Here is a 23,067-nt window from a genome sequence, read left to right as displayed (position 1 = left end):
GTTTGTATGCCTGCACAAACTCTTTACCTAGCTGAGCTGCCTACAGCACGTTCAGGACAGCAGGGGAGTATATAGAGGAAGGCGAGTGTTGCCCATGCCCCCATTAATTCTGTTTTTCCTGACTATCAGATGGTATCCCTCTTGTTTTGGATGCCCGCTCACTCCTCTGATCACCTGTGGTGCTCACCGCTGGCTGGTGGCTGGGATATGGGGACGAGGGCGAGCCCAGAGCCTGCCCATGGGCTCTGGACCACGTGCTGCCCTTGCACCCTCTGTGTCCAGCCTGGTCTCACCCAGCCAGCCTTGGGCAGCGCTGGGGCACCCAGCAGCAGAACAGCAACGGCTGGAGGGAAGTGCACAAAGGCACTGATGGCTATTTTCTCACTACCTTAGGCACTAAAAATAAAAAACGTACAGACATATCCCTTCATCTCTCACATCTCTCACGGACACTTCACAAAGCAGCTTGAACAACCTTGGTAAAAACATATGAAACTTTAAAAATGGTTTTGTGATTTGCTGTGTGACTGGCTAAAGGCAGAAGTGTTTTAAAGTTCTTTGAGCATGTTTCTGTTCTTGAATTATTTTGAAATTACAGCACTTCCACATGTTGCATAGCTTTTTCTTTCTTACCTGGAGTCACTTTGGCAGTCTGCAGGTCCTAAGCTATTCGTTATAACATTATCAGGAGTGGATAGCGCTGCACAGAAGTAAATATAACAAGTACCTTCATTTTTAGAAAAAGTGAATCTTACGAAATAGGCCAAGGTATTTTTAAGTATGTGAAAAGGCATGCTTGATTTATTTGTGTTAAAATCCGAGTTGGCTTAATAGTAAAGAAAGTCCTTTGCAAATATATTTTTTTTTTAATTTCAGAATTGGTTTGCTGTAACTTATAAGGTTGGTTATAATCCACAACTGTCTTGACAGCTGCATGAATATGAAATTGTCATGTCTGCAAATCATGAAAATGTCATGAGTCTCTATGGATGAATGATAAATTTTTGCTGGTCTTCATTATTCTGCTATTCCACAGACAGATTATAGAAGTTCACCAAATCACAGTGGGCCCAGACGCAGAAAAAAAAAAAGAAAAAAGAGATCTGTATGAAATAAAGCCAGATGACAGACAACCTTTTACTGAACTTGCTTAATCCAGGAGGAGATTTGCTGGCGGATGGTGGGGAGGGAGCACAGGACTGTTCCTGCTCCTCCTTTGTGGCACATGCTTCAAGTCACATGCAAGGGGAGCAGCTGTGCGGCCTCTCCAATCCACCCCATGGCTGTAGCAATCCCTGCCTAATCCATGGACAATTTATAACTCACCCCAGGTGGGGCCGTGTGAAACCGCTCCATCAAAACTCTACAGCAAGGAACAATTTTCTGAAATAAAGACCAAGAACATAGACATGCATCCTTGGGTCAATTAATAAAACCACCGAGAGACTGTGTATCTGCCTGGAGGGACGCCTTGTCAGAGCAGGGTCTTCATGATGTCTGATCCATACTACATGATGGCAAAGGCACTGGGGGCCTTTAACTTCAAAGATACTACAGGATCTACAGTATTTATGAGACCAGTAGGCATCTGCTGTACTGTCTTCCCCAGCAACAGTGAGGAGCAGGTGCATACAAGTGTAGGAACTGAGCAGATACAGAGAAACCTTTCTCTGGTATGCCCTTCTAGTTTCCAGCAATCAGTGCTTTAAAGACAGCCTGTGCTGGAATTTGTGTCCAGATCATCACAGAGAACTGCAGTCAGTAGAGCTGTTGCTCAAAAATCTGTGTTATTGGACTTGCATATGCTACTGGCTTCTACACCATCCTAAATTGCATGGCTAAATTTCTTGTGCACAGTAATCCTGTACTTTCAGAAACAGTGACTGTTGTTCTCTTCAGTATTCCTTATTTTATAGATCTCTATCAGCAGTGCTGACGTACCTACATTCTTCTGAGGTTCTGAATCTGGCTTTTTTAACATAGATGTTGCTTAAGCCAGCAGCTAGTGCAGATGTTTTGAGTTTGGTGGATGTCTGCAATAGTGAAGAACAGCAAAATGGTGGTTTCTTACAGTAGAAATAAATGCATTTTCTCTGTCAGATTTTTACAACTGAGAACCATGAAATGAGATAAACAGAAGGAAATTATGAAAAGACCCTCCGGAAATACATATCTGTGTAGCAGAGGGAATAGGATACAGATATTTCTATGAGCATTTTCTCAGGACCACATTGTCAATGTAGAGCTGAGCCGGAGCAGGTACCGCAGCTGCTTAAACTTAGGGGATAGATTTATCTAGGAGGGTCTGCTGCTGAATCAATGGAGTTCTGGCAGTGATTAATTTAGGCCAATAATTACTAAAACAAATGAAAAATAGCAGCCAGAGGTTATAGTACAAAATACCTGCCATTAGTATCTGTCATGATACAAGAAAGGCTTCTGAAGTATCTTAGAGCACGTTTGCTTTTCTTCCAGTAGGAGGGTACTCAAGAGAGGAGAGAAGATAAAGTTCTTTCTTAGACTGTAAAGAGGCTAGAAAGCTTAGCATACTTATAATTGCTTAGCAAACACCAGCAAACTCTAGCTTACAGTAAGGCCATTTCTGTACAACCTGCTGCCACATTTGGCTTTGAGCAGGGAAGATGGTATTTCACAGAGCTGTTATCGGAGGTGGAGCAAATATGCCCCCAGGAGTCACTGGGCCACACACCGTGTAGTAGAAAATGTACGTTTGCAATGCCAAAACAAGGAGAGTCAAAGTATTATTTCATGGGATACAGCACTCCTCAGGCTTTGATTCTTCTAGTTGCACAAAAGATGCAACTCATTTGGTGTTCCAGTCAATATTTCTCGCTCCTGGGTGCTAACCATCTCATAAACACAACAGCCATCCTACATATATGTGTGTATGAATATACACATACATCCCTCCCCATTTATGCACACATATATAGTCGCCAGCCTGATATATATATATACACAATTGATATCTGTCTAATACATAATATGCTTATTTGAAATGCTACAGAGTGTGTCCCAGATGGTGCAGTTGCCTAAAAACTATTGTGAAGTCTCCTGTTCCTTTTTAGGTAATGCTATTCGTGAAAAGCCTTTGGAAGTAAAAGTGGAAGTGCTTGGAAGTAAAAGCAATATTTTATTAGTTGTGTGCAATTAAAAATGAAGATTTTCTTTGGATCCATGTTTTTACTCATCCCATTAAATGTTGGTTGCCTGGACACTTTAATCAGGATTATGGTGTCTAAAGAGATTAGTTAGATAACACGTCTTGTTAATTAAGGTGGCCTGTCCACCAGACTTTTTCTGAAGGGCATGTGGGTGCATGAAGCAGAATGCTTTGGGGGACAAGTGACTGTGTGAGACCAAGGTCAGAGGTAGGATGCCGTGGGGTATAGGAGAGTGCGAACATGAGTGTTAACATGGAAGTGCTTTTTAAACCAGTTGATTACAAAGGCACTAATACAAAAAATCGCAAACCCACAACACAACAGACATACTTGTATAGGAGTAATCATGTCTATTCATCTGCTATTCAACTGCTATTCAAATGTATCTATGGAATCTGAAGAGATGATGGGCACAGAGTGCAGTAAAAAAAAACCAAGACAAACCAACCAACAAACAGAAAATTACAATGAGAAAGCTAATTTTAAAGAAACTATTAGAAAATAGCTAACTCATTTCTTGCTCTGAATAGTTTTGACTTGGAGATGTTTGCATTCTGCCAGGTACCATAATTGTTTGAGAGAGTTTCAATTGGATGCATTCAGACCCACTTACATTTTCTGTCTACTTAAGTCCAGAATTTTTTGACTTCCCAAGAACAGAGAACACAAAGAGATCCTGATCCTTTACTTAGAAGGAAGGACAGCAATTCAAGATTGTGGGATGAAACACAGCATAGTAGAATGTAGGCTGAATATCTGGATAAATGTCATGGTAGTAAGATAAATTAGACTGTAAAAGAGTCTGATGAAAGCCTGAGAGTCATTTAAACTAGAAAGAACAAAGCTGCCTGAACAATACTGTAGAGAACAACCCTATGTTCATGGGGAGAGACAGGGTGATATCATAAGTCTTTTCCATCATTTATTTTCTAATGTCTATAATCTCTAATAAAGCATAGTTCTGTGGAGAGAGGCCAATATTTTTAAGCCTAGGCACTGACATTTGGATCTAGTTTAAAGAAGTATATGTAATCAGTCATGGGGAACCTTTCCAAAACTCTAAGACATGATGCAAGAGGAGGTGAGAAGTTACTGTGTTGAATTGACAGACCATGCTTGAAGAAGCAGGGGCTGCCTAGCGGCCTGTATCTGTATATAAGTTAGTCTTGCAGTGCTCCCTTTGCAGCTGGATCTATGTATTACCATACTAAAAATCATAAAAATTAGAAATAATGGGGTATTGGCTTTGTGACACTGACTCCATACTGAATCCAAAGCTTCCAAACAAATGTACACGTGGATCTTGCAAAGCATAGTATGGTTTCAGAATATATGGAAGAAAGATTTTGTAACGCTGGAGTTTCATCCTTTCCACAGTTACAAGACAGCACATCCACATGGATACTGCATGACCAGTGTCATCATGCTGTTAGCTGCTGCCTGAATATAGAACAGACATGAGAATGAGAATATCTAATAGCCTTGTAGCTTCTGCGCTTATAATATTACAGCAATATTTCCCCCTCAGATTACAAACATAGCAATTACAAGTACCAAAGGTAATATGTATTGCAGGAAATTGCATACAAAATTTACCTACGGTCTTTACATTGATTCTTTTCTGTTTTTAAAATAAAACCTAGCATAGAATCATAGAATCATAGAATTGTTTTGATTGGAAGAGACCTTTAAGATCATCAAGTCCAACTGTTGACCTAACTCTGCCAAGTCCACCACTAAACCATGTCCCTCAGCGCTACATCTACCCATCTTTTAAATACCCCCAGGGATGGTGACTCCACCACTTCCCTGGGCAACCAGTTCCCATGCATGATAACCCTGTCAGTGAAGAACATTTTCCTAATATCCAATCTAAAATTCCCATGGCATTGAGGGCCATTTCCTCTTGTCCTATCACCTGTTACCCACGAGAAGAGACCGACCCTCCACCTCGCTACAACCTCCTTTCAGGTAGTTGTAGAGAGCGATAAGGTCTCCCCTCAGCTTCCTTTTCTTCAGACTCAGCAACCCCAGTTCCCTCAGGTGCTCCCCATGAGATTTGTTCTCCAGACCCCCCACCAACTTTGTTGCCCTTCTCTGGACATGCTCCAGCATCTCAATGTCTTTCTTGTAGTGAGGGTCCCAAAACTGGACACAGTACTTAAGGTGTGGCCTCACCAGTACAGAGGTACAATCACTTCCATAGTCCTGCGGGCCACACTATTCCTGACACAAGCCAGGATGCTGTTGGCCTTCTTGGCCACCTGGGCTCACTGCTGGCTTGTATTCAGCCGGCTGTTGACCAACACCCCCAGGTCCTTTTCTGTTGGGCAGCTCTCCAGACGCTCTTCCCCAGGCCTGTAGCATTCATGGGGTTGTTGAGACCCAAGTGCAAGGCCTGGTACTTGGGCATGTTGAACCTCATACCACTGGCCTCAGTCCATAGATCCAGCTTGTCCAAATCCCTCTGTAGTGCCTTCCTACCCTCAAGCAGATCAACAGTCCTGCCCAAGTTGGTGTCATCTGCACACTTACTGAGGGTGCAGTCAATCCCCTTGTCAAGATCGTTGGTAAAGATATTAAACAGAACTGGTCCCAGTAATGAGCCCTGGGCAACGCCACTTGTGACTGGCCGCCAACATGATTTAACTCCATTCACCACAACTCTCTGGGCCCGGCCACCCAGACAGTTTTTCACTGAGAGAAGTGTACGCCCACCTGAGCCATGAGCAGCCCATTACTCTGGGAGGATGCTGTGGGAAAGGGTGTCAAAGGCTTTACTGAAGTCCAGGTAGGCAACATCCACAGCCTTTCCCTTGTCCACTGAGTGGATCATCGTGTCATGGAAGGAGATCAGGTTTGTCAAGCAGAACCTGCCTTTCATAAACCCATGCTGACTGGGCCTGATCATGTGATTGTCCTGTGTGTGCTGTGTGATGGCAGTCAGGATGATCTGCTCCAGAACCTTCCTTGCCACTGAGGTCAGGCTGACAGGCCTGTAGTTCCTTGGATCCTCCTTGTGTCCCTTCTTGTATGTGGGCATCACATTTGCTAACTTCCAGTCAGTGGGGACCTCCCTGGTTAGCCAGGACTGCTGATGAATGATGGAAAGTGGGTTGGTGAGCATTTCTGCCAGCTCCCTCAGTACCCTTGGCTGGATCCCATCCAGCCCCATAGACTTGTGCATGTCCAAGTGCTGTAGCAGGTCACTAACCATTTCCCCTTGGATTATGAGGGGTTCATTCTGCTCACCATCCCTGTCTTCCAGCTTGGGGGGCTGGTACCCCAAGAATAACTGTTCTTACTATTAAAGTCCAAGGCCAAAAAGGCATTAAGTACCTCAGCCTTTCCTCATCCCTCGTCACTCTGTTTCCCCCCACATCCAATAAAGGATGGAGATTCTCCTTAGCCCTCTTTTTACTGTTAATGTGTTTATAGAAAGAATTTTTATGTTCTTTTACATCAGTAGCCAGATTAAGTTCTTGTTGGGCTTTGGCCCTTCTAATTTTCTCCCTGCATAACTTCACAAAACTTCTGTAGTCTTCCTGACCCTTCTTCCATAGGCCACAAACTTTCCTTTTCTTCATGAGTTCCAGCCAAAAATCTTTGTTTAGCCAGGCTGGTCTTCTTGCTCATCGTCTTGTCTTACGGCACATGGGGATGGCCAGCTCCTGTGTCTTAAAGATTTCCTTCTCAAAGAATGTCCAGCCTTCCTGGACTCCTTTGCCCTTCAGGGCTGCCTCCCAAGACACTCTGACAACCAGTGTCCTAAACAGGCCAAAGTCTGCCCTCTAAAAGTCCAAGACGGCAGTTCTACTAACCCTCCTCCTTACTTCTCCAAGAACTGAAAACTATCATTTCATGATTGCTATCCCCAAGACAGCCTCCAACCTTCACATCACCCAAAATTCTTTCTGTGTTCGCTAGCAACAGGTCTACCAGGTCACCCTCCCTAGTTGGCTTGCTCACCAGCTGTATCTGAAAGTTATCTTCCACACACTGCAGGAATCTCCTAGACTGTTTCCTCTCTGCTGTATTGTATTTCCAGCAGATGTCTGGGAAGTTGAAGTCCCCCACGAGAACAAGTGGTAGTGATTGTGAGACTTCTCCCAGTTGCTTATAGAATATTTTGTCTGCCTCTTTATCCTGGTTAGGAGGTCTGTAACAGACTCCCTCCATGATATCTGCCTTGTTGGCCTTCCCCTTGATTCTTACCCATAAACACTCGACCATGTTGTCACCATCATTAAGCTCAAGACAGTCAAAACACTCCCTGAGAAAGAAGGCCACTCCGCTGCCGCTCCTTCCTGGCCCATCCCTTCTGAGGAGTTTATAGCCCTCCATTGCAGCACTCCAGCTGTGCATATCATCCCACCATGTTTCTATGATAGTGATTATATCATAGTTATCCTGATGTGCAATGGCTTCCAGGTCCTCCTGTTTGCTGCCCATGTTGTGTGCATGGGTGTAGATGAACGTCAGTTGCGCTATTGATCCCGTCACCTTGCGGGGAGAAGCCCTAATTCCTACCTGACTATTTCCAGGCACTTCTATGATTTCTAGACCATCAATATCCCTTGTGTCTTTCCCTACCTCCACTGGGATGGCAGACCAACATTGATGTACCGCCCCTGGGTGAGCCTAGTTTTAACCCTTTCCCCTTTCAAATATAGTTTAAAGACCTTTCGATGAGCCCTGAAATTTCCTGTGCAAAAATCTTTTCCCTCTTTTGAGCCAGGTGTACCCCATCTGTCGCCCACAGGCCTGGTGTTGTGTAAACCGACCCATAATCAAAAAAGCTGAAGTATGAGAAGAACATAATTAAAGAGAAGTACATTTGTCTTACCTAAAACTAATTGATTCTGTAAAATCTATTCAAGGGACAACAAACATACCCTCAGCCAGTCAAAGAAATGAAGACTTCCAGGCTATATATTTACAGTGGAATGAGAGGATACAGTGGCATGGTGGAGTCTTGCAAAGCATTCAGCCCACACTCAGACAGCCAGGTAAGGAAAAGTTCCTGCCCATTACTTCCTATTTGTTGGCTTCAGCTCTTCAGAAACATGTACCCAACATGCAATAGAAAGCTGGGAAACTTTGATGCAGTTTTGGCCATTTGAATTTGGAGCTCTCTCTTCTCCCACTCATATCAGTATGAGCTGTACATTTATTTGAGGCAGTTATACAATATGTTTTTTCAAGTCTCACTCGTCGCACATGGATAATGCATATCTTACTTTATTTCTGAAATATCAGCTCTGAACCCCTGAGGAGACAGTATGAATGACCAGCACTGTTGCCAGACATGGCATTCACTGGGGGTCATGGCACCCATCATCTGTTCTGGATAAATCCTCTGCTGTATGACTCAATGGCATGACTCACACGTTACTTTCTGAAACAGGCTAACCATTCTCATCTTTATCTGGGTATTTCATTTGGGGTCATAATACTTTATTTTCAACTTAGTGAGCTGCAAGTGCGAAGTTAGCATTTCACTGTCTACACACAATTATTTACCTAATAAAAATGACACAACTACATTGCTAAAAATAACTCAGACAGAAAAGTGGGCCTCATCACCTCCCAGTTATTTAGTCTGAATTTATATCTTCATTATGAACATGCCAGATACCTTAAAAATTATTTGTTGTTTTGTTCTCACTTTTCCAGTAAAAGAGTAGCTCCAGAATCAAATGCATTCATATATTAATGGGATTTACGGGTGTTTTTCCTAGTCAATCTGTCACAGCATAGCCAGCCACAAAATGCGTGCTTTTCAGTTGATCATTGCTCGAGAAACATTTAGCAGTTGACGTATTTTAGAATGGAGAACCCCTAAATTCCCTCAGAAGTTCCAGCTGATAGAGAATACAGGTAAGTTGCTGATGCCGGACTCAGGGGACACTTGACAAACAAAATTGCAGATGTGAAGCCTGGACTGAGTTGCATGTATTTCTTGTAAGCCTTTCAAAGGGTTGATTAAACATGCTGTGCCTTGTGCTGTAGGCTTTGAGAGGTGCTTGAGTTTCAGTATGTGCTGGTGGCCTCAGCTTTTGTCTGAGGAAGGTGAGGAATATTTTAGCTTAATTTAACCTCAGATAGGGAGGTTTTCCTGTGTTTGGTGATGTGGTTTGGGCCACGTTTCTGGAATCTGGCTCACACAGAGTCAAGGGTGATTTCAAGATGTCACGATACATCAGCAAAAGTAATTAGAGAAAGAATGTGAGCTGGCACTTGCATTGATGCTGCCGAGTAATTAATAGCATAGCTACAATCTTTCTGGCTCCTGTAACAATCTGCAGGCTTGAGCCAGAGCTGCTGCTTTCCTTTCTGCCTGCCTGACCTTGAGTAACTATGCCATCCCACCCTTCTGAGCAGTTGCGGAGGAGACTGTTTTGGCTGGAATTAGACAGCCCCAGATGGTACTCTAATGCTCAACACCTGCTATGACTCCTTCAGCTCTTGTTATCTCCTCCGCAGCTTTTATGCATGCCTTTTCGCAGTGTGCTCAGTGGAGCAGGGAGGGGAAGGAAGGGAGGGAGACGGACTGTCGGGCTCCAGGCGGATGCAGGGATGTGGTGTTGGCTCCGTGCTTCACCCACACGCCAGTTGCAGCACAGCCCTGCAAGCCACGGGGTGGTAGCTCCGTTCACTGAGTCATTACTCCTGTGTGCTGGTCTAGGAGAGACGTAACACTCGCATCTCAGCACAAGCACATCATCTGGCCACTGTGGCTCTTCCAGAACTGAAAGAGTTTTCGTGGAGGTTTTACCATCCTCCCTCCACGACTGCAGACTTTGAAGCCATTGTGAGCCACTGTTCCTGGAAGACTGTTTATGAAACATGTTTATATTAGTTTTAATAAAAAGACCTCATCTATACAGCCCTCTCTTTGAACATCTGATACCTACCTGAAGGGTAGGTACCTGGCTGAGTGTATCTTTTCCAATAGCTGCTGAGGACATGCCTGGCGTTACTGGCTCACAGAAGGAGACTGGAGTTGTAGCCCAGCTGCTTTCTGAGGTAGTCACAGGAAAAAAAGATTAGCTTAGTGGACTGGACTTGTGTTGTAATTAAAATGTACTATTAAATCAGGCTCCCCAACTGCTACTTCCTGTAGGGCAAATACAGATCCATGGCTGGAACTAGTAATTAGCAAGATGTCAATCTGGTCCTCCTGATAGACCTGATTTAGTGACTTGTGAAGGTCACCAGATTGATTTTATTTCTAAGGGGATATACATTTATCGTTCGTCCTGACCAAACAGTGGCAGCAGAGCAGGGCAGATCCTCAGATACTGCAAACCAGCATAGCAACAATGACACCATTTTACCCAAAATGAAAAGCTGGGCTAAACCCTAAGCACCCCGGGTTTGGCATACAGCAGTTTGTGGGTGAAATGTGCCCTTGACCTCTGGCCCTAACAGCAGTCTGAAAAGGAACAGGCTGTCCGCAGGCAGTCGTGACTGCCTCCCGTGCACATCAGTGAAAGAGTACCAATCCTCACAAAAAAATCCACATTATTAAATAGCAATGAGAAAAAAAAAGGGGGGGGGGGACAGGGTCAGGAGAGTGTGACACGCTTGCAGGACATCTGCTAAATTTTCAGCACATGTTGTCTGATCCCTTGCCAGCTGATCCAAGTTTCTGATTGCTCGAGACAGCTCAAACAAGTTTTAATCAATAAATTAAGAAATGCGTTCAGAAGAAATTTGGCACGAGAACTTCAGTTCCATCAGAAAGCAGTCATTGTCTGGTTTTACCATTCCCAGTACATAAGATGAGATGGTGTGTGAAATGGTAGAATATCTTACATAGACAGACCAATACTTTAGTATCAAGAAACACTAAAGTAACATGCTTCAAGATCTGATGAGGGTAAGTCTCTTTAGACCATGGGGTTTGTTATTTTTGATCATTTTACAAATCCTTTATGGGAAAAAATATATTTCCTCCATACATTACAGCTCCAAATAAAATATTCTGCACAGACTAGACTGTTAAACAATATCCAGAGTATGCTTATATAAAATAGGAAAGCCATGAAAGGATTGTCAGGTGTTATTATTCCAAAGTCTCTATTTCATTTACCTCAAAAATTACTGTAGCATGCCATTTTAAGACAGCCATGTTGGATTTAATGAAGATTACTTGTTGATGAGCGTTGATACTGTATGTCACTGTGCAGACATACAAATGCAGAGCTCAGCTAGATTACGCTCTCTCTCTGAGATTCTTGCCAGGGTAAATTGCTGCCTCCCATCACTAACTACGATGCAAAAAAGAATCCAGCCACTGCTGCAATAGAAGGTGTTTTTCTTTCCTGGAGAAGGCAGCTGGGCAAGCTACTTTTTCTTATCTTTCCTGACCAGGGTAAATTCCTGAGGCAGAGTTTCTCTCCTGGAGACAGGCATTGGTGTTGGACTGTGATCCTAGAAGGAAGAGATTGTGTTGTAATCCTCTCTATTTCAGGATAAATATGCGCTTGCAAATAGAGCATGTTGTACTTAGAATTCCATAGATGGGATCCATCTGGCTAAACTATGCTATGGATATTTATTTGCACTGTAGATACCAGTTTCTGAGCTAGTGACTCTAGAGTCCTTTAGGGTCAAGAGAAAAATAGATGGTGCTAACACATAACTAATCTCATCCTAAAGCAAGTGTGAAAAGCAGGTCATGGCATCCTTAACATGTAGGAATGGCATCTTTAACATGTAGGACACATGAGAAATACATGAAATAGGATTACACTTGGAGAAATAAGAATGAGTTCATGTACTTGTTTTACATGACTTCAAAGTGAAATGAAATCAGGTCCTCCTGAACGGTCAACACTAAAGCACTCATGGTCCTCCAGGGCCCCATGGTCTCCAGTCCCAATTTTGATGTCTCCACACACTCTTGTACTAAGACATGGATCCCATGAACTTCTATGGGAATTCCCATTGTTAAGAACTGACATCCGTGTGATGCCATTAACACATTTTAAAAAATTATTTCAAAGATGCTGTCAAATTACAGCCACTTTACCCAGGTCCAATGAAATAAAAAATGGTCTCCCATTTATACAGGCTTTTGCTTAAACATATTTCAATCACGTCACAAAAAAACCCCCTATGATGACGGGTGATACAGGTTTGCCTTTCAATCAAGTTAAGTCATTTGAGCAAGATTAAGATTACCGGAAAGAGTAATACACTTGAAGGCATGTTATCTGTTATCACTGAAGTCACATGTGAAATACAAGCAGCTCCTGGAAAGTCTTTGTGAATTTCCAGAATAGCTTGATAAAAGTTACCTTACATTTAGCTTACAGCCCAAGCCAAGAGAACCCTGTCTCTCTGGAGGTATTTCTTTCCACAGTTCCATACAAACTTCAACTTTTCACTTTGTCATGAATTCATTACGTTCAAGGACCTCAATATCTGAAGATAACTTCCACAGTGTCAATAGGCTATTTGTTGTCATGTGAAACTCATCTTCTTAGGGGTAACTTGGGCTTATGCCGGTAGATATCTGGGAGTTTCTTCTTATGCTTGTTCAGTTGCATAATTTTATCACATTTTTGGCATATGTTTTTAGTATTTATAATAAATATTGTGTTTATAAGTACATTATTATGCTTTTCACCTAACAATGATTTCCAATTTCTCAAATTTTTTTTATCAGCTGAGGGCATGCCAAAACCAGATTGCTTTCTTCTGCATTACTGATAGGTCTGCTAGCAAGCTCATTGTGGTGTACTGTCATTAGCATGAAGAAATATTTCTTAATTCTTCTGTGTATTATGCTAGCAATTTACTTTATCCAAACCTTTATCCAAGATTTACTTTATCGGACTGTATTTTGCTGATACCACTTAACGTGTCCATATAGCATGTTTGTATTGCTGTTTTCCCTCCAAGTTCTGTACATTTTAATTGGTGCTTTCTGTCCTTCCCTGATTTTGGGGGTGATGAAAGTAGCCATACCTGTAAGTTCATTGAATAACTTGTTCAGTGCTCACTGGCTTGATAATTTTATTGGCTTTCAATATATTTGGAACACTTACAAAACAAAGCATACCATCTGGATCTAAAGCAATTTCATTTGTGGTTTAGCTTTTCAGAACATGAAGATGTAGAAACTTGCTAAAATGAAGGTGAAGTTGTCAGCTCTGAAGGCCAATAAGGCTAATTTGAAAGCATGCCTTTAGTTCATTAGATACCCTTGGTGAAGATGACTTCAGTTTTTTGGGTGCTTTTTTTTTGCCAAGGTTTTTATAAATTGGAATGCCTCATGATTACATCCCTTGAAATGTGCTTCTGCTTGGTTTTAAAGTGCCTACTGTGGCTTGTTCTTACAACTGAGGCACGATGCATGCTACTTGCAAAATGTTGAGACGCCCATTTTTCTAGATGTTATATTTCATTTCATCATTGCCCTTGGTGACTGACACAACTAATACCTTGTACTAACATACCACCAAGTTACCAAACATTTTGATTCTCCTTCAGCATAAGACTTCTTGTTCTTTTTTTTTATTATTATTTCTTTATTTCATGGGTTGTCATGTTCTAATCTTTTTTATCTTATTGTAATGGTTTTAGTAGCAAAGCATTGGAATTACATGTATGTAATTCTGCATCTTTTAACCAAATGTTTATTGTATTTTGATGGCATGTCTTTCTCTAAGTATCCTCTTTTGATTATCATAAGCTGCTGCTTATTTACTGTCTTGAAAGAATTCCATGAAGGTCATCATGAAAGAGAATACTTAGTTTATCTAATAATGGTTGGGCAAATCCTGAAATGCCTACCAAGTCCATAAAACTGCTATTTTTAATCTTCGCCTCAAGATATTCTCCTCAATCAGAGTAACTTCTAGATTTACGCAGGCATTAACAGCTTGCACGTTTGCATTCATAAATACAGGCTGGTGGTATGCATGCTGCAATGTGTATTCTAAAATAGTGATTTCAGTACTGAAAGATAGCTTATCTGCTCTTAATCAATAGCCTGAAGTTCCTGAAAGGGCAATGAAATAACTGAGTTAAAAGGAAAAAGTGTCAGTCTTTCAAAAGGGAAGAACATATAGCAAGTGCACCGACTGATCACAAATAGCTGTCTCTGTCAAGTACTTCCAACACCATGAACGTCTTCTTGGAGATCACAAAATAGCTATGTCATGATGAATTATGATATACACACTGTTCACTCTTCACTGAACTTGGCTGGCACTTAGGTCCTTCATTCCAGCTCAGCATCTATCCTCTTCAGATTAAAGAGCTGCTATAACTCACGGTTTGTTTAGAAACAGATTAATGATATCCCCCCTGTTTTCTCAGAGGCAGACTTTTTTCTGCCTAGTGTGAGTTATTAAAAATGCCTTGATGCTCTGGCTGAAAGATCAAAGACACAAAATCAGCCAACTTTGACATAAACCAGATGCCGTTTTTTAGGTTCAGTTCCATTTGATATAGGTTCTTTATCTACATAGTTCTACTGATAAAGTCACAGCATATGAGAGAGAAGAAAATTAAAAAGGCTGTGACTTTTGCATAGACTGTGCTATATTTGATATAACTGGAAAACAGCATAGTTAACAGACAAACAAAAAATTGTTTTTTTTCTTTCCAATCAGGCACTTACCTCTTTTTCACCTTTTGTAAACAACAATAGATTAACTGCAAAGAGATTACTTGAGATAATGGCATATAATTTCTTTGTCTGGCACTGCCGCACTGCATCATCACTGTCGCCATCACCATCATTGTAACTCTTCCCAGTTTGTGCCTGATATCCTTCTTCATTTGTGAATACTTTCGTGTCACCTTTTCCCAGCGCTTGCCTGGAGTTGGTGTCAGTGACCCTAGCACCTCTGCTTTGGCTCAGCCTCTTGTCAGGCTACGTCAGTATTGCGAATAAAGCAGAGCTAGAGAATTGTCTAAACCAGGTCCCCGACTAGCTGCGCTTGCACTACACAGCATTTGGCCCTGGTGTCCTCTGGGTCCCACACAGTTCTTTTGGCCCATAGGATTATTCATTGTGTGCTTTTTCGGTTTTCAGTTCAAGGTGTCTGAAATAACATGACCGCCGTTTCGCAAAGCACCAGTAGCATCACCAGTATGGAACTGAGGTGAGGATATAACAGTGACCAGGATAGGGTTGGAGGAGAAGGTAGGGTGGAGAAAGCCAAACCTTACACAGTGTTGACCACGCTGCCTAATGGATTCCTAGTGCAGTGCTGTAGATGTTGCCTTCTTCTGTGCTCCTTTTGTCCTGGAGCTTTGTGAATACATGCATTGTGCTGGTCTTAAAAGTAATAATTTATCTCTTTATTGCATCATAAATATTGATTTAACTCAGAAAAGAACCTCATCATATTACTTTTCCTTCTGTCCTGGCAGGTTTAGCTCCTAAATAGAGCTTTAAGCTGAAGTAATGCGTTGTTATTAGTTGGTTCCGGTTGCCAAACAGGAAACCATTGTCATTACTGTTTCATCCAAGTTTGCCCATGCTGCTCCAAAACAGGGTCTTCTGGCAGTGTCATTTGAGAAGACTTGTGTCTTGACATCCGAACCTCCTGAAGGACTCTACCACGAGTCACAGCTCCTGTCCTGTCCAGCCAGGCCAGCCTGCTAACATGGGTCTCTCCTGAATTCAGGACTGTACCTGCACCTTTACAACCGTCTTTCCTAAACCACATGGACATATCTGTTGAAATCTGCATTCCTCTTTCTTCTCATGCTGTGTTCGTTGCTCGTGTAAAACCAAAGTTTTCCCAGGTAAGAATTTTTCTTGTTCATCGCTCTGTCTTGGCGTGCAGGAGGTGGGACGCCCACAGCTGCACAACCCTCCAGTCTTCTTTGTTTCTCAGGCTCTTCCTGTGCTTTCTGCTCATGCATATGCACATTTCTAAAGTTGTACTGCATTTATTCACAGCATATGGTCAACCATGGGAATCCTCGCAGCCACTTGAAGTCTTTTCAAGGTGGAGGTTGACAAGAAGTGAATGGCGATGGGGGCTGTAGCTTTTCCCCCACCACTGGCACTGGTGGTGTGGTACAACCCCCTGCTTCACATGGTGTGGTGGGGTGGCAGCTACGTTGCTCTCCCATTTTGTTCACAAGAGCATCAGCCAGAGGGAGTGTGTGTTATTGAAAGTGGATTGGGCTAAGAGCATTACTTTTATGCTCCCACAAGGGAGGACGGAGGGTAAAGAAGAAAGTGTACAGCCTGCAAAGCACACCTCTTCCCCTACGAGCAGAAATTTTTCCTATAATGGAGCCATTACTGAAGCTCAATAAAATATAGTTAAGTGACAAATCCGCCTGTCTGTGTATGTTCGTAAAGAAAGAAAGAAAGCAAAAATACCCTTTTGAGAGAAATTGTTCAGTGCCCACAGCAAAGCCACTAAAAGCAAGAAAACCCTTCCTGTGATTTCAGAAAATGCAGGTCTCTCCACTCTTCTGTACTGTCAGGTTATTTTGTGACAGCCCACTCTGCTGACATCTTGCCCATTGCTACAGACAATTTTTCTGGTCTGAGTGGTCAGTAATGAGAATTGCAAACTCTACCGGACAGGAGGCAGCTCCGTCCTCTGGCTGGGAGCATCTCTGCTCCAGGGCTATTCAGCTTCAGCGAAATCTGGGACAGATCACCCCATGGCTGCCTCTCTGACCTAGTAGTATGTGTCAACAAACAAATGTTTAAGAAAACTATGAGCAACACATTCCTCAATCTATTGCAGGGCTAGCATCAGTGCCAGTAAATTACACGCATGCAGAGTGAAGACAGTCAGACTTTAAGGGTCACATCTTCAAGGCGCTTTCAACTGACTGCTAAATCCAGATACTTAAGTATTTGGGGCCAGTACTTTTATCTTTGCTTTCTTACACACTGAACTATTTGTGCTTACAAGACAGGATAACATTGCTATCATATTGACTGAAAAAAATATGTGTTTATAATCAGAGTGGATTTTTTTTCTGACTGAAAGCAGAATAATAGAACAGAACTTGAAACTTTAATTTTAAATTACTTTAAATTATTTTAGTTTCGGTTCTCTGCTAAGTCAAGAAATATATCCTGACATCCCACATATCAACTGCACATACTTTGAAAATATTTTCACTGTACTAAAGCTGATACATTGGTAATTCTTTGAATTGTTCATAGGGTCAAATCACATAAAAATAATCAAAACTGTTTGTGAGACACCAAAAACCTAAAGCATCTCTTAATTTGCAGGATGGATGTAGAAAATCTATAAAAGCCTTATGTGTGAGAAATTTTTTAAAACTGCCTGAAATAGGCCAGCATCCAAGCTGAAGCTGAGGCGATGAAAGAGATTGGGCAGATAAATAGAGATGACAGGTGGAAAGAAAGAAAGGGAAAAGCAATTGACCAGTTATAAGTGAAATGTAATTGGCAAGTCTCCATGACATCTCTGTTGAATACCCTTCAACTGTGGTTTGTCTTGCTCATCTGTTAAGCCTCACGGGCTCATCTGCGTACTCTGTAGAAACGGGCCTGCCAGGAAGATTTGCGCCAAGAATAAATACATATTTCTCCCTCTTTATGCATACTATATATGTATATGTACATATGTATGCACACACACGTGTGCAATTATATACCATTTTACACCAGAAAGCAAGGAATCCCAATAAACTCAATGACAGTACACTTATTTGCTTATTCCAGCTTTTCTCAATTTTTTCCACTTCCTATATAGTTCTAAACTGGATGTCTAGCTTCTGTAGGATTTGTGTGGATGTGGAAATTTGTTAAGGATATATGAAGGTGCTACTTTAAAGTGGTAAGAACTCCATTACAAACAGATATGCAAAATACAAACATTGCATATTTTTTTCAAAATGGAGACACTATTGCAGACTGGTTTACTTGTCACTTGTTTACAATAGGAAAGGAATGTCCTTTTTCTCAGGGAAAATGCACACATGTGCAGAAGAAGGCAAAAGAAAAAAAGGTCAAAGTTTCCCATAAGGGTTCCTCACAGCACTTTGCATCCATCTTTCATGGGTTGATGCTCCTCTTTCTGTATTGTGTCCCCAACTCCGCTTATACTGTTTATCATAAAAAATAGCTGCTAGAAAATACGACAAAAGATAAAGATTGATTTTAAAGTAGTTCTGCAAAGACCTGTTTATGTTTCCTGTCACATCATTTTTCAGAAGGAAAAAAATAAAATACTTGCAGTAAACTATAAAATGTGGTCCTTTCACTAGTGTTTGAAACAGGGCTGTAAGTTCAAGAAACACTGTACACATTTTAACCTCTTCATTCCTGAATTCAGATTTTTTCTGATCATGATATTTGTGATGCTTTACATCCACTCCACCATGCTGTGCTGTATCAAGCATTACCACCCCTAGAGAAAAGCGGTCGAAAACCATTATAGCAATATTTTCTGTATTTAAAATATTTCTGTCTTAGTCTGTCATGTGCAGTTAATAAAAAAAGAATATCGTAACTCAAGTGAACTTTATGTTTGCTCCTGTAAATCTGCCATTTTCATGCCAGCTAAAGCAGCACCACCCAGGAAAGGGCTGTAGGCTCACCTCAGTCCCTGGGGATGGAAACATTCATCTTCTCCCTGTTTCCCAGGGGTTGCTTTAACCATTATCTGGAGAATAATTGGTGAAAGGAAGGGAAAAGATTAACTTCCATCATTCCCACAGAGGTTACTGACCCTTGTGAAAATGATGTTAAGAAGCCACAGAGGACTTAGGCTTAGCTAATATAACGTTGTTTGGGCTCCTGCACTAGCCTTGCTTGGCATGTTGTGTGCTCCAGGACCGTGGGATGTCGCCCTGTCATCTGTCTGGGTGGCCCTCCACTTAGAAGGAGGCTTTGGCCGCAGCTGAAACACTCTCTTCTCAGTCATTTTAAGCTTGTAACATTTTCCTCAGCAAAAACATGTACAGTGTTTGAAGCAATGTACAGTGGCCCTGATATTTGGACTGATTTTTTAGCCTGTTCACAGTACTGTTAGGGCAGATTTAAAGTCATAGAATCATAGAATATTTTGGGTTGGAAAACTGCTAGATTGGAGAGTCCTGTGACTTCTCCAAAATTTAGACCTGAATTAATAGGTCAAGAATGCTAGCAGACACTTAATCCATCCTCTTAATAGATTGAGGCTGGGGCCTGGTCAAGGTCTTGCATCTGCACCCGCTTTTAGTTTCATATAGGTTGGATCTAAAGCTTGATGCAGTGCTGTAAGTGGAAAAAAAGTCACCCAAACTATCAACTGGATCTTCACATCAGACAAGAATTGACGAGCTGATATCAGAACTGTGCTTTAAATACAAAAGCAAATACAGTGCTTACAATGAAGAATTTAACATGCCTAATTTCAGTCCAGAGTAAGTTTGCATATTAATGTTCAAGTTGATTGTGAACACAAGGATATGCGTGTCCCCATCTGATGAATGAGGATCAATTGACCCAGAAAGGTGCAACTGGTACCTCTATAAAGTTTGTTGGATGTTTGTCAGAAAAAGGCAAGTTGTTTTCTGGCTTTAAGATTAACCATAAATATGACAAATCACCTGGCATGGTGTAAATCCTCAGGAAAGATCTGTGGAATGCAGACATCCAGTTAATGTAATCAGTCATCAGGGGTTACTTTTTCTCTGTGCAAACAGGATAGAGAGAACATTTGTCTGGCAACAAACCCCACAGTTTTATAGAGGCACTCTTACGTGCCAGTTATCGTTTTCTCTTTTATCCCCACCCCCCGACCCAAGTGATCTTCCCAAGAAAACCTCCCTGAACATATGTTGCTTGTTCGTACTTATTTGCCACTGACTGTTGCTCACAAAGGCCATCAGAGTTTCTCAAGAACAAGGGTTGTTTATCAAATCCAGCAAATGTCTGGGCACATGCATAGTGTTTATTAATGACCATGCAGTTGTTCTGTAACAGAGAATTCCAACAATATCACGTGAGAAGGGAATCCTTAATTATTTCAGCCACTCATAATTAGTTTAATGATCTGAGATTACTTGGTTGATTAGGCTGTGGTAAATGGGTCTAACATGCTCTGGCTTCTTCATTGATTTTTAAAGTATTCCATATAATGTTAACATTTGACAAGTGATTACTCAGAGCCTTCACAATGTGTGAAGAGATATTCACATCCCTTGGCATGCAGATTTTAAATAAACATTCCATAGCAGCACCACAGCTTGGAAAGGTTCTGTTTCAAGTCTTATGCTTTTTATTTTTATTACAATATATAGTGTTACACTAAAAAAAGTGACACATAAAGCTTCCTCATTATGTAGTTCTTCTATTTATGAGATTTTTAAGGTTTTTGTACTGTTAGCTGCATTGCATTCATAGTCATGCATTCAATAACATGCTACAAACTAAATCGGTGGTCTCTTTTACTTTCTTTTTCAACGTCTGAAGAAACGTTAAAGAACATACCTTTGGCTCAGCTGGGAGAGGGAAGGGTAGCAAAGGAAACCGAGTACATTAGCATTATGCACAGCTGCGGCCATCCTCGCACTAGTCAATTCTCCGAGTCATGAAACAGCAGTGGGGCACGGGGCAGGTCTGTGCATCTGGCCCTGCGTCCACACAGGGGTACTGATGGCCAGTACACAAGCCAGCCCAGAGCTCCTGCTGGCCCATCTTGACTTCCCCTGATCCTGCTCACCTAATTTCCTGTACCCTCTTTAGGGAAAAAAAAGTCAGCCTGCTCTGTACTCTGGATCCACATTTATTTGATCCAAAGACATTGCTGACAAATGACTGAGACATTATCAGAGGTTTAGGCTGTGTATTTTTTTCCACTTGGCTAATTGCGGAGCTCTAGATTTCTTCTAGCCTACTTGCAAAAAGCTTTGTGTTCAGTTCTTGTGTGTAGTGTCATAAGCCATAATTACGTAGACTGCAACAGACTTAGTTCCAGATGCTTCCTATAGTGGGGAAACTTCCTGTTCAAAAGCAATCTTTCATGTGCAATTTATACAGAAGCCTGCTGTGTGTGCTATATCCGTAACATATCCGAGTACTGCAAAACAGCAGGTTCACTTGTAAGGACACTGGTCCACCTCCAGGAAGCCACCCTTCAGCCTTTACTGCAGCCCCTGGCTCTGGGTGCTTCATGGTAGGCTTTTAGGAGAGTTTCATTAATTTCTGATGCTAAATTTCTGGCTGCTACAGCGGTCGGAGCAGCTTCCTTTATGCCAGTTGTTGCAATACTTTCAGTTCTTCTTAGAAAGCAGAAACAAGAAGACAAAGGGATTTGCTTTGATTTCAAAACTTCTGTTTTCTCTTTTACCATATTTTCATATGAAGATTTTTTCAGTCTCCTTTATCATGCCGATTCTTTTCCAAGTCCTGCTGTTTACACCTAATGTCATGGATCTTCTAATTTACAGGGGTGTGAGGCAGGCAATTGGTAAGGCCATATTCACAAAACTGTATGTACCGCTGGACATTATGCACCTGATATTTGCAAGCTTCGAAAGCCTTGCCTCAGTACCTGCCTAAATTTGTGGGGGCCTTAAGTTCAAGGTGGGAAATCCTATGTTTCCAGGGATCCTCAATTTCCCTTTCCGCAGCAGTCTCAAAGCATCTCAGACTCAGGGAGTCCAAACAGCTTAATCCCTGTATTCCACTAACATGCCTTTGGGTTGCACAAACAAGGAGTTCATCTGCTGTTGCTGGGAAGTAGCTTCAGAGCACATGTAGTGCATATCCACAAGACTAGGCTCTACATAAAACAGTGGCAGAAAGTGCTTTTATTTAAAACAAAAAGGCAGGAGGAACAATGAAAGAGCATGTTCTTCAGATACAGCTGAACAGTGGCTAGAATCGCTACGGGACATGTGGAATATTTTAATGGCCTCTGCCCTAAGCCACTAAAGGACATACTGCCCGCCTCTGAGGAGGATGCCACAAAACCCAGGCTGAAGACTGCTCTTCTGTTAACCTCTGAGGGACATCTTTAAAGATTAACTGGGTGAAAGAAGGAATAGCCCTTTAGCTTGATGACTGGAACACTGAGGAAGAAGAGACCTGGGCCTTGGAGCCTGGTGCATGGCTTGTTTCTGTGTTTTTACAGAAGGACAGAGCAGAGAGCAGAGCCCAGGACTGCCCATCCAGCCCCCTGCCTGCCTGCCCACTGCTGCTCAGCCTTCTTTCACTTGCTCATTCCATACAAAGATCTACGTGTCCGTCTGAGCATTCCTGCTTCTTCCCCTCCAACAGACACAGTATATGCATACAGCACGTATGTGTGTGTGTGCACATACACTTACTGTGCACACACATACTCAGGCGTGAGCACTGGCAGCTTCATTCTCTTGGCAGCCAGGAAATGTTTTGCTCAGCTCAAGTCAGCAAAAGCAGGAACCATGACTGCAGACTTATTAATAAATGAAGTAAAATGGCAAAAGGAAAACTTTAGTCTGGTGACCCAACTGAGAGAGAAACAATACAGTCACTAATCTAGCCATTGCACTTTTGAAATGGAGCCAGGTGCACTGGAGACTGATTTGTAACCTGTAAGTGTTGAATATATAAAATTTAGGTTTATATTTATTTATGCGATTTAATCATCAATTGAAAGACTGTATTAACCTTAGAATTTGTTGCTATTTATACTGGAGGAGTCTAGATAACTTCTTCATGTCAGATAGTTAGCTGCTTGCGAGTCATTTTTCTACTAGTAAGTTAAATCGTTTGCATTCAGTTTACATACTGTCTTCCAAAACATACATGCTCATTGGAGGGACAAGCAGTACGCTTGGCATGAGGCTGCACGTGTGGAGCTGCCAGGGCGCTCACCAACATCCAAAAGGTTTTTGGGCCAGAGGAACTCAAAATAAACTCAGTCTAGATGCCAGC

General features: G+C 41.9%; 1 long non-coding RNA gene across 1 annotated transcript in view; it reads right to left on the bottom strand.

Annotated features, from left to right (window-relative positions):
* Positions 1-8,282: 8,282 nt before the first annotated feature.
* The window catches only part of LOC128903048 (uncharacterized), a 37,045-nt gene continuing 22,260 nt past the window's right edge, over positions 8,283-23,067 (bottom strand). Inside the window, exons 3-4 of the long non-coding RNA XR_008463953.1 lie at positions 10,103-10,209; positions 8,283-10,021 (exon numbers count right to left, since the gene is read on the bottom strand). This is a non-coding gene — a long non-coding RNA (uncharacterized LOC128903048). The remainder of the gene's footprint in view (positions 10,022-10,102; positions 10,210-23,067) is intronic.

The sequence above is a fragment of the Rissa tridactyla genome, chromosome Z (genome assembly GCF_028500815.1).
Source record: "Rissa tridactyla isolate bRisTri1 chromosome Z, bRisTri1.patW.cur.20221130, whole genome shotgun sequence".
In the NCBI taxonomy this organism is placed as follows: Eukaryota; Metazoa; Chordata; class Aves; order Charadriiformes; family Laridae; genus Rissa; species Rissa tridactyla.
This window is presented reverse-complemented; position numbering and strand designations above follow the sequence as displayed.